The sequence below is a fragment of the Nymphalis io genome, chromosome 28 (genome assembly GCF_905147045.1).
Source record: "Nymphalis io chromosome 28, ilAglIoxx1.1, whole genome shotgun sequence".
Taxonomy (NCBI): Eukaryota; Metazoa; Arthropoda; class Insecta; order Lepidoptera; family Nymphalidae; genus Nymphalis; species Nymphalis io.
Genome location: NC_065915.1, coordinates 6,698,658 through 6,711,569, shown reverse-complemented (window position 1 = coordinate 6,711,569; position 12,912 = coordinate 6,698,658). Strand labels below are relative to the sequence as shown.

The window sequence follows — 12,912 nt, the reverse complement described above, 5'->3', positions numbered from 1 at the left end:
GCGTTGGTGACCACTTACCATCAGGTGGCCCATATGCTCGTCCGCCTTCCTATTCTATAAAAAAAAAAAAAAAAAATAATTAATTGTTTGATCCTCAAAGTAAAAACTTATATATACGAAAAATTTTATTACTAAGGAGTACTATTTTTCCTGAGTTCTATTTGCTGAATTAGTATGCTATGGTACTGTATAATAAATATATTAAAGATTTTTATACAAACCGAAATATAAATAAAATCAAGAATAACGCGAAAATTTAGGCGAAATTGTAATGGCGAGCAAGCGACGTTGGGCGGCGTGATGTCACGCTTCGATCGGTCGCTTTAGAAAAGTATTTAAGAACTCGTAACTATAAAAAATGCTTCTTATAATAATAAGTTTATTTCAATTTACAATTTTTAACAATTTATGGACTAATATTTCCCGGAGAACCTTATCGATGGACAGGCAAAATTATTTTTTTTGGTTTGGATAACTCGCAAATAGCTAAATTAACTGTAAAATTGGCAGTCATTTTGAAATCGCAGACAAACACTTTAATTTTATTTATTTTATAACCATTTCGGAATTTAGGAACCAAGATCAACAGCCAAACCAGATACTGTTTGCTCAAAACGTTTTAAAAAGGAGAAAAAAATGAATGCAAAGCTATAGCAATATGGTTTTTATGTTTATTACAAAGTGGACATAGTAATACAAATAACAATAAAAATTATAGAATGAATAAATGTTTTATGTTTGTGTTTTTTGATCGTGCTGTTGCCAACGTCCATACCATGTTGAATACACCGGTTCTCGTCCGATCACCGAAGTTAAGCAACATCGGGCGCGTTCAGTACTTGGATGGGTGACCGCCTGGGAACACCGCGTGTCGTTGGCCCTTTTGCATTTTTTCAATAACAAAACGAAATTAATGTTATTATAAAATGCGATATCCTAGCTACCCGATATCCTAGATGACCCGGCAAACTTTGTTCTGTCATATAAATTATATTTACTGAATATTTTAGTTTTTAAATAAAAAGTAATGAATTTATTGTAAGTGTGTGGGGATGGGATCTATGACAGAAAAAGGAAAGGAGCACTGTAGACGATAACCGCCGATAAAAACAAAAAAACACCAACCAATCATTTTCTCAATTCAATATATTTCATTAATTTAATGTACATATTCATTGTTTGATTAAAAGTTAAATGTAAAGTGAAAAAAGTAATATATGTTATCGTAAAGCAGTTAATTAATTTCGAAGAGCAATTGAGTGTACGATATTTTTTGTCAGTCCGTCTTTAGACAACAAATAAATAAGCTCGATGGCTTGCCCACCCGAGAACATGCCACGTATACTTGTCCGTGTGATAAACATGGTGTGCCCAAATCTAAGCCACAAACGGACATTGTTTGGCCTTGCGACTTATTGATGGTCATTATACATATAAGAATAAAGCAACACCCTGCGAATTTTTTCATGCGTTTATTTATTATTGTCTTCTTAGGTTATGTCTACGGATTTTGTGTGTGAGTGGCTCATTGCACATTCGTCCCACATTATGAGACAGAACTTTTGAAAAAGTGGTCCGTTATTTGTTTTCTTTATAATATTGGTAAATGGTCACACCCACCCATATACATTGTCACTATCAAAGTATTAACCATTCCTTGCACCGCGAATGCGCCACCAACCTTGGGGACTAAATTGTCCGTGGTGCCTGTAGTTACACTGGCTCCATCGCCCTTTAAGCCGGAACACAGCAATACTAAATATTGCTGTTTGGCGGCAGAATATGGGATAAACGCAATACATACGAATGGAACAAAATATTTGCGCTGGCTATTTCGCCATCGCAACGTTGGCCATCTCCATATTTTTTCTTCTTTCAAGAATTTTAATTTTGCCGTGACTCCTAAGATATTAATTTAAACTAATCCTTTTATAATTCCAGTAAGGCAACCGCGTCTTTTTATTGCCAATCAATCTTTCAATCGATTAAATTATTAGCAACTAACAGTTTCTAATAAAGCAGACAAATTGAATTACTGCTAAATATTTTTTGAAATATAATGTAATATTTTACACAACTCGAGATGATTTATTACGAAATCTATCACGATCAACAAAACCAATACGGTGATATTCACGAGATCTACTTGCAGAACGAAGACGAGTCTTTAATTTACCGGTAACTTTATAGTAATAAAAACAAAACACACTTATTAATTTAAAATGCAATAGAACTAAAGAGCTTACTAATTGGATGGCAAACGAGCACAAGAGAACACGCGGCCTATCCGACTTCTGATCTTACAAACCAGAAGCGAAAATGACTTTTTTAAAAATAATTTATTAATAAGTATTCAATTTTATAATAAGAACTACACAAACAAACAAACAAAACAATCATTAATAACTAAAAATGTCAATTCAGGTAATTGCATATTCGAAGCACTAGAACTTCGCGCCAAAAGTGATATTCTTCTTCTATGAAGGGCGATGACGCACTTTTCTTTTTTTAAATATATTCCGGTACAAGGAACTGATACATTTGGTCGAAGATTGTTAAGACTATGTTATTATCATTCCGATTGCCTCTGATCTAGTGGCTGTATATAATTCCGCAGTTCCCGAGGTCCTTGGTTCAAACCATCAATAAATCTTATTGGGTTTTTCTGTCGAAGATTCTCTGCAGCGGCCCAGAGTATGGAAGTTAGAAATACACACTCCCGCGCCTCTTTCCGGTCGTGTCAGATTGCCATCCCATCTGATTATAAGAGTGAGGTAATAAAAAGTGCATCTGTGCTTGCGCACACACTTGTGTACTATAATATACCTTACGAAGTTGGCTACTCTCTGGAGTTGGCCGCTTTGACCGAAATCAGTCAGGACATCAATTGTCTTTTTTTTATAGAATATGACGATAGGGCGGACGAGCATATGGGCCACTTGATGGTAAATGGTCACCAACGCCCATAGACATTGACATTGTAAGAAATGTTAACCATCGCTTACATCACCAATGCGCCACCAACCTTGGGAACTAAGATGTTATGTCCCTTGTGCCTGTAATTATACTGGCTCACTCGCCCTTCAAACCGGAACACAACAATACCAAGTACTGTTGTTTTGCGGTAGAATATCTGATGACTGGGTGGTACCTACCCAGACGAGCTTGCACAAAGCTCTACAGGTATTTTCTTCCACTGAGTTACGTGCTATTTTGCCTTGATTTTAGGGTAAAATAATATTAAAAACGCATATATTTATGTAACCAGATAAAGTACTTAAATCACAAATCTTCTCCTAATTTTTCATTATAAGCACTTATCAAAATGTGATCAACAATTGTACATCCTCTGAGTTAAAAAAACGACAAAAACATACTTATATTTCATCATTTTTTGCATTAATTTGAGATCCAAATAATATTATAAGTGAATGATAAAATTAATAAAATTACACAACAACAAATGTAAAAGATACTTCGAGCTTTGTCTATCATTATTTAGAAATATTTAACAGCCAATTGTGTCTTCTTTGGTGGACCGTCACTCAACGGAACGGGTGGAAAATGTAGAGTCGTACACATTTTTATAAAAGCATTGAATTTTATTCTAAGCTACCTAAGTGAATTTCTATTTACTAACTTTCAAAACTTTTCTGGCTTTCATTTTCATATCCATATTGTTTTTTAGACTTTGGATTTTTTATGTTACTATTTTGTAACAACACAATTGCTTTCTTGCTTGTTGTGCTGTTTTTAACAATAGAATTTTATTAGGGCATTATTATCGTAGTTTCGAACTAATCTCTTCCTATTCGTTTTTCGTATTTAGATTTATTAGATAGTGTAGTATTTTGATTATTTAAAACTTGTTTTACTTTTTTCGCTTCTCTTCTTTTTCATCTTCCGTTAGCTCATTTATTTTCTTACTCTCGCAGTAAGTGCCATTTCAATATCTACAACAATAATATGTTAGTATGTGTCTTAATAAACATTAATTAAGGCTTTATTTTATATAGTTTATAAAATTAGTTAGATTTATAAAATTTCTAATTTAATTTTATTAAATAATTAATTTAATACGGCTTTACTTTCATTTTTAAATGATTATAAAAATCTTAATATACAAGACAAAAATTATTTTTAGGAAAAAACTAAAATATCCGACTGAATTGAATAAAAAACAAATACTAAAAACTATCTAGCTGTTAAGGTTACAGAGTATGCCAAAGATACATACGTATATTATGTACCTATGTATCGAAAAACGTTACCATCCTTCAGGGCAGTCGGGTAAATATATCATTTTGAGGATTAAAGTATTTTAGCAATGTAAACGCGAATTTAGTTTCCACTGAGTTACGAAAACTGTTCCGCTGAATAATGATTTCTCAGCTGACGTGACGGATTTTTCGGTTACAACAATTCTTTTGCAAATTTCTGAGAACGAGTAGTAACTCGTAATTTGATTGAACTTAGTAAAGTTCAATCAAATTACCACATTTTAGATAAACAGACATTTTTATTGTTCTGCAAATGTGTAATTCTTATAGTAGTATGAGTTACTTACCGAGTAATCAGCGTAAATAACGCACGCAACTGAGACGTGGTAATATTTTGCCTTTTACGAAATTAATGCAAGATTACCGTAGGGTTGTTAGTCTTAAAATATAAACCGGAATCGCAGTAATATTTTAGTACTTATATTAATTGAGAAAATGACGTTACTCAGTTGAATTTTCTACAGTGGGCGGTTTTTTAGGTTGAAATTTAATAATTATAGCTGGTTAGCTTATAAGACTTATCCTAATAATTGTAAGCATTTAACTTGTATGAACGATGTTACGTTTACGACATTGAGACGATAGATGTCGCTAGTAGTAGATTAGATCGCGCTGACGAAGTTCGTAGTCCGAAATACATAAGGGTGACCGGCGAGGATCAATGCATACTTACCTGGCGTAGGGGACACCGTGATCATGAAGGCGGTTCCCCCAGAGCGAGGTCCATTGCACTGCGGCCGGGTTGACCTCTGCGATTATTCCTAATGCGGATAACTCGGACGCGTAATTTTTGGTAGTGCGTACGCGCCGTCCCCCTTTAAAATAACTCTATATAATTCAAATATAATAATAGTATTAAAATAATCGCCCAATAATCAAACTCTCTAGGAGCGATTAAAGTCCTACACTCCTAGGATTTAAAATGTCACCAGTAAGAATCGGTCGCTTTATAGGGTTGTAGGTACGCTAGTCGTATTTAGACTATCGAGGCAGTCAAAAGCAAAATAGATTTACAACTGAAAGCCAGTTCCTTTGATCTTACTCTAAGGCTCTATTCGGTATATTCCGAATAGGTGGTAGCTCTACAGTCAATTCAATCTAGAAACGTGATCATTCAAACGTAGGTACTTATTTTTATAAGAAACTATCGCTTGGCTCGCGACTTTGTCTGCGTTATAATTGTAAATCAAGTTAAACGGAATAAAAAGACATCAACATACACAAACTTTCGTATTTATGACAGTGCGATTATTATTATTCTAATAATTAAATATAAATAGATATACTGAATTATTGTAATGCGTCCTTATAAACTATGTTAAGTGTAGTACCTTTTACTATTTGGTATAATTTTATCATTCAAGCTTTTTTTTATACTTAGACGCTCTCGTACAATTTCTGCTCCGTCCGAGTTTGACTGTGACGTCACTTCGCCCAATCGTTATTGCGGGCGACTCTTTTGCGATACGCGCGTTGATAATTTCGTACTTATTTTATCCCTCTTTATGATTTGACGCCGCACATACGTTCTTTCACTTATAATAATATTAGAACGATTATTAATATATTATTTGATGCTAAAATTAGAGCAGTATTTTCACGTAGACTAACAAGTAATCTACCGAAATTCGATCTTATGATTGCGGATTCTTTCACAAATCACGCGAAATATATTAGTGAGCTTATTATTATCGTTTGTTTTAAACTTTTTAACAAATGACGCAGATTGATCAGAACTGTGATCGGAAATAAGTCCGTACTCTTCATGTAGAGATACTTGTGCTTTCCGGTTTGGATAGAGGATAATATCGATATAGAATATAATATACATGGGGATGTAAGGGAGCACAACTGTTTCTAGCTGTTCTCAGCCAACCTCACCTGCACGTGGTGCATCCTGCCGATTAACAAACGAGGCTCTGGCGACCGACTAATGGCAGTATAACCATTCCATTAAGGCGAAGCTAAATACTGCAGACAGGTGACGGGCAGCAGCGTCACCTGTACGACGAGCTACGCTCTGCGATCACCAACCCGCCTGCCCAGCCTGGTGATTACGGGCAAAACGTTTTGCATGCACACACTTATACGCAACGGCCCCTAGTTCCCAGTCGCCCCGCTGTTCCTGGCCAAGGCGGCGGTCATGGTAAGGGTGGGGCAGGGGGTGCTAAGAATCACCGGGTTACGGTAGGCCGCCAACACCGACTGACCCTGGCTACGTATAACGGACTCCCGCTACGGCTCGACGAACACCTGGCACAGCTCGAAGAAGAACTGAGGAACATAAGGTGACATATTTTGGGGCTATGTGAAATCCGAAGAAAGGGAGAGGATACCATAGCCTTAGAATCAAGCCATCTTATGTACTTCAGAGAGACTTGTCTGACGTATTTAATAAAAATTTGCGAGAAGTAAAGCGTTAAAAGTGATTGAATTTCGAGATAATTAAGATGTTAATAGCACTAATAGAGCCGAGATGGCCAAGTGGTTAGAACGCAAGAATCTTAACCGATGATCGTGGCTTCAAACCCAGGCTAGCACCACTGAATTTTCATGTGCTTAATTTGTGTTTATAATTTATCTCGTGAAGCACGGTGAATGAAAACATCGTGAAGAAACCTGCATGTGTCTAATTTCATTGAAATTCTGCCACATGTGTATTTTACCAACCCGCATTGGAGCAGCGTGGTGGAATAAGCTCCAAAACTTCTCCTCAAAAGGGAAAGGAAGCATTAGCCCAGCAGTGGGACATTAACAGCTTGTTACTGTTTTTTACTGTTAATTGAAATCGGTCGCCGTATAAAGTAGTAAGTTATTGGACCATCGAATCATCAAGCAGTCAAAGCCTTTACGAAACATCTTGCTTTTCATGAAAAGGATTTTTCGCACAGACAGTTATACAAAGAACGTTTGGCAACATTTAATATGATTTCTCTTCGAAGTAGGCGCGAATTGTTAGAACTTAAATTCCTACACAGTATTATTAACGATAAGTTAACCAACTCAGAATTAATTGAAAGAATACTGATATGAGTTCCGTCTAGGGCACACAGAAGTACTCACACCCACAAAATATTTCCTACTCCTAGCGTAAAGTCTCATATTGGTAAACAAGCTCCCTCAGTACGGCTGTGTAAAATATATAACAATATCGTTTAATCAATTCCGGACATTGACATTTTTTTGTGACTCTCTCTCAATCTTTAGAAATAAGTAAATTAATTATTATAAAATGCATTATTAGTTTTAATTAATACTTTTAATACTTTTGTCATTTTTTTTAAATTACTGATGATTTTTTGTTACTTTTAATTTGAATTTGATTAGATGAATCCGGAAGTGCTATGTACACTTGTAATTGATATGCATATTTGATGTACTATTATTGATTTATAAATTAATCTTTTCAATGCTTTATATGTATGTTGAAAGTGTGGTATTATAAAATAAATAAATAAAACATGAATTGAGCTCTCAGCAGACACTAACAGTTTCCAAAGTATTCTGGACGTCAGCTAACATGCAGCGATGCTATTTAATGACGATGTCCCACAATTTCAACTATCTAGATGGTCCATGTGATGGACGGCAAATGAGACATCTGAAATAATCACCACCGGCGCAACATTGGCGCTGTGGGAAATATTAACCATTACGTACATCGCCAATGCGCCACCAACCTTGGGAACTAAAATGTCATATCCCTCGTGCATGTTATACTTGGCACAACAAAACAATACTAAGTAGGTGTCAATCTAAGAAAAATTGGCAGTAATGCGTTTCTGTAAGAACTCATTTCACTCACCCGTGAAATGTTGACAACCGACTTATGTTGATATAGTATTTCGATGCGTGTATTCTTGAAATGATATATTTTTTTATTCTCAATACCACATGTCACTTTCTGATATTTCACGACCGTTTTTTGCGATGAGTTTCGAGTTTGTCCCTATAATAGCCCTATAGTGCCTTTTATTCCTCTTTGTTAAACGATAGTATTCCGTTTGGCAGCTATTAACGACATATATGATATACTATCAAGAAAAAAAAATTAACATGAATTTATTTTCATAAGTTTTCTTATAATTTTCAATAATGATCATTGTACAATTTCAACTATAAGCAAACACTTGTTTATTTTAATAATAATTACTGAAAACCAAAGCCAAGAATTGAATACAATTCACTGCCTTCCGACTGTGTGTATATTTAAATATTTACACATAAGCATTAAGTTGACTACCTTAGAAATAGAAACCAGTTAGAAAAAATGTAAATATCTAAGTTTTCAACAAAACTTGCCGTCACTGACTAATTTATTTATTTAGTTATTTGTAATAGCACACTTACAACATACATATAAAGCATTGAAAAGATTAATTTATATAATAACTTATTGTCTAGGTAAAATGAACTATTATAAACATCCTCCTTAGCTTAGAAAGGGCCAGGACCTAACAATGTACAGTATTCGGAGCATAAACAGGATATTATATTACCTTTTGTTATTATAGTTAAGAAAAACAATATGGCGTCTGTCATGGCGGACGTTCGTATGTTTTTATGTCATATTATTTCATTTCCATATTATATTATATATCCCAAATATAATAATAAGTCTAATTCTATTTTATAATAAATTTTAATCTATCGTAGTTTTGATCGTTATAATAGTCTTACATTAATAAATAAAGAAAAACTGACATATTACTATGCTCAAAATAAGAAAAACCACAACGGGAACTGTAAAAATATCACGTACATACCAGTTCTATGTAACTTTTAGATTAACAAAGAAATCAATAAATTTTTATTTTTCGTAACAATGGGAGTGATAATAACCGGAAATTACAACTTACCGTGTTTAATGGGGCACGACTATCGAAACACCCTTTTTTAACGCTGGAAAAACGCATTATGCGTTTCCCCCAATGGAACAGTAGGAGCCCCGAACATCAGAATAACAATTAAAAACCAGCAGTACCCGTTCCGTCTTAACGAGGAGCGCCACGGGGTCGCTTGCGCATGCTACTGAAACCTCAACTATCGAAACAGCCTACCCTAGACCAATAAAAAGCTAAATAAAAAAAATAATAAAAAATATGTTATAAAAGTATTAAATCATTAGGATTAATGTCAAACTATAAAGACTACTTAAGACGATATTACCCTACGGTCCGTTATGCTTAGCCCAAACGGTGACTTCTAACAATAATTATTTCAAATTAAAAAATATATATATTATTCTGCTATTGTTGTATATTACTTGTAAAATAAATAAATTCGCTGAGTTTTTTTCGCCGGTTCTCCTCATTTCTGAGGAGCTTATTTCCGAACCGGTGGTAGATTTATGACAACCAAGACGTAAGTGTAACGCTTCTATATTGAATGAATGAATGAATGAAGATTTTTGACTTTGAAAATACTTAGTATAGTTCTTAAAATTGATTACTTATAGAAACGCTTTTGATTATGCCTCGTATAGCTTATTGTGAAGTTGACATCTGAATTTTGGAAGTTAAATTAAAGTGGATATCAGTAGTTAAGTGGAATAGTGTTGCATTATAAATAAAGATAAATTAATTAGGAACTGTTTGTAGTGTATAATAAAGCAGAGTGCTTAAGTAAGCTTTGGTAATCTTTACGCCCCTTTTCTAATAATATAATTAAGACAAGAGAAATGCGGACCGTTTCTTGAAAATAAAAATTGGAAATGATTTTTTCTTTTTTTTTTTTTTTTTATAGAATAGGAAGGTGGACGAGCATATGGACCACCTGATGGTAAGTGGTCACCAAACGCTCTTAGACATTGGCATTGTAAGAAATGTCAACCATCGCTTATAGCCAATGCGCCACCAACCTTGGGAACTAAGATTTTATGTCCCTTGTGCCTGTAATTACACTGGCTCACTCACCCTTCAAACCGGAACACAACAATATCAAGTATTGCTGTTTTGCGGTAGAATATCTGATGAGTGGGTGGTACCTACCCAGACGAGCTTGCACAAAGCCCTACCACCAGTAAATGATGGATTCAAACACATATATACGTGTAAACTTCTTAGCGCTCAGTACACGGTAACTGAGACTTCGAGCGTCAGACGAAATCTAACGCTTACTGCGTAAGATTTCTAGCGTCAGATGACGTCAGCGTAACATTTAATATTTTCACATCAATTCTCGTGGGTACCTTGGCGCATACCATTTATGTTTTTTCGTATTTGTTTATTCACAAATATATTGTCCGTTCCGTTGTTGTAACTCATTTTTAATTTATTTAAATATTAATTTAATATGCCTCCATGTTTATTACCAGCCAGCATCACAATCTACGTTACAAAAATAAAAAAAAACTTGGTAAAATATGGTATTCATTTGCAATGTAAATATTCGTTTGCATTTGACGTCATTGAGTCCAGATGACTTTTTCATTTAGTCTGATAGCGTGCCAGTTGATCCTTGAAGAACTTTATCTTTGTGGGATTCTGGATTCCTCTGCTCTGGATGGTAATCAGCCTATTTCACCATAATCCGGTCATCCCTATTATAGTTCACCATTTATAGGTGATAATTACATTATTACTCTAACGCACTTGACAACTCTTCAATTTGGTAGTATTTTATATTTAACATCAAAAGTGAAAATGATTTTAAAAAAACTCAAATGAATCTTTTTAAAAATAGAACACCAAATCATACAAAATGATGTTAATAACTCAATTACTCTTAAAAATCTACACAAAACAATTAAACACATTCAACAAATCACAAGTCGCGCTAATATAGAATTAATAATTGTCACAAACAAAATGGCGGTTTGAAATTAGCGCGCGTCTTATTTTAATAATTCTGTTGTACTGATAAAGGTATGTCGTAACTTTATTATATTACTGTAATATTGTGGCGGAAACTTGATCTATTCAATTTCAGTTCAGAAATCTAAAATCTAAATCGTTTCTTAACCCAGTGTTTGTATATGTATACGCTGTATTATGATAAACTACGCGACGATTTGAATATATCTTTAACTGAGTGTAATGTACTTACAATAACGGTATTACAAATTAAATAATACATATTATATTTTATATATCAGCTCGCTTTGCACACACACCGTCTTTCCTTTGCGCCAATACCAATATATATATATATATATATATATATATATATATATTGAAAATAGAATATATATATATATTCTATTTTCCCGCGCTCCGCGATGTGTATCATCCGACATGACAGATAAACAGATAATACATATTGATATTATAATTCATCCTTATGTAAAAATCTAAAATTGTTATTGTGACTGATGATGTCGTTTTTTTTTTGTTATAATTTTTATTAATACAATTCTTTTCCCTTTTACGAATTTTTATTTAAAATGTTTGTCCCTTTGTTTGGATCAAATCTTGGAAGCTGAACTCTAGTGCCACATCAACGACATCATATTGATTCGGTTCCGTATTTACACCCAGGATTAGATCCAGAGGAGTCCCCGATAGTCAAAAGCATAGACAATAAATTTAATTTATAATAGTTTGTTATTAAAAGTATTTTCGCTATTATTTTATTATTTATTATCAATATAATTTGAGATTGTATCTAAAAAAATATGTAGAGTTAAATAAGCATGAGTGCGTGATTGTGATAAGTGTTCGTGTATGTACAATCATCGTTAATTATAGTAACGTCAGCAAAACAATTAATTTCGTTTGTTACATTAACATCTTGTTTGACAGCATCATTGCGTGTGACACTTAAAATATATCCAAAGAATATCGAGAAGAAATCGTTGATTAATTATTTTATAAAAAAAAAGTCTCATTACTGGGCTAATGGCCTCTCCCCTCTTCAGGAGAATGGTTGCAGGTTTTTCTCTCATATGAGACAGAATTTCTAAATTCTACATATATATATATATATATATAGAATTTAGAAATTCTGCATATGCATGGTCATGTATTACAGCAACAGCTGATTGATATAAATATATACATACATATAACATTTTAAATAATTGTATTAATGCATAATACAAATTTTTTATACATAATACATCCAAACTCGTCGCGGTAATCGAACCATGCAGACCTTAGAACGAAAGACAGGGACACTACCAACTGCACCAACGGGCCAGTCAGCCTTATTTTAAAGAGATATCATTATTTATTATATAAAAGTATTATTTATAATATGAGTAATATTTTTTAGTGATTGGTAGTTACTTGCCTTTCACGACGAAGGTTGTGTGTTCGATTTCCACCCAGGACAGACATTTGTGTGCATGAACATGTCTATTTGTCCTGAGTCTGGGTGTAATTATCTTATATAAGTATGTATTTACAAAAGAAAGAAGTAGTATATATAGTATATCGGTTGTCTGGGTTCCATAGTACAAGCTCTGCTTAGTTTGGGATCGAATGGCCGTGTGTAAGTAATGTCCCAGTATATTATTATTAAACATTCGGCGCTTAGATGATGATTAAACCAATAAAGAAAGGTAGACTTGGTTAGGTAGCAATCATCAAATATTATACCGCCAAACAGCAATACTTATTATTGTTGTGTTTTGGTTTAAAGGGTGAGTGAGCGAGTGTACGGGCACAAGGGACATAACATCTTAGTACCC

At 33.9% G+C, this 12,912-nt stretch overlaps 1 long non-coding RNA gene, 1 other non-coding gene and 1 pseudogene across 2 annotated transcripts in view; all 3 read left to right on the top strand.

The window, feature by feature from the left end:
• Nucleotides 1-12,912, top strand: part of LOC126779266 (uncharacterized) — a 156,929-nt gene that overhangs the window by 212 nt on the left and 143,805 nt on the right. The gene's annotated exons all lie outside the window — the stretch shown is intronic.
• On the top strand, nucleotides 762-880 carry LOC126779311 (5S ribosomal RNA). Its single transcript, XR_007670287.1, has one exon. It is a non-coding gene; the product is annotated as a 5S ribosomal RNA (ribosomal RNA).
• Nucleotides 4,946-5,091, top strand: LOC126779376 (U1 spliceosomal RNA; annotated as a pseudogene).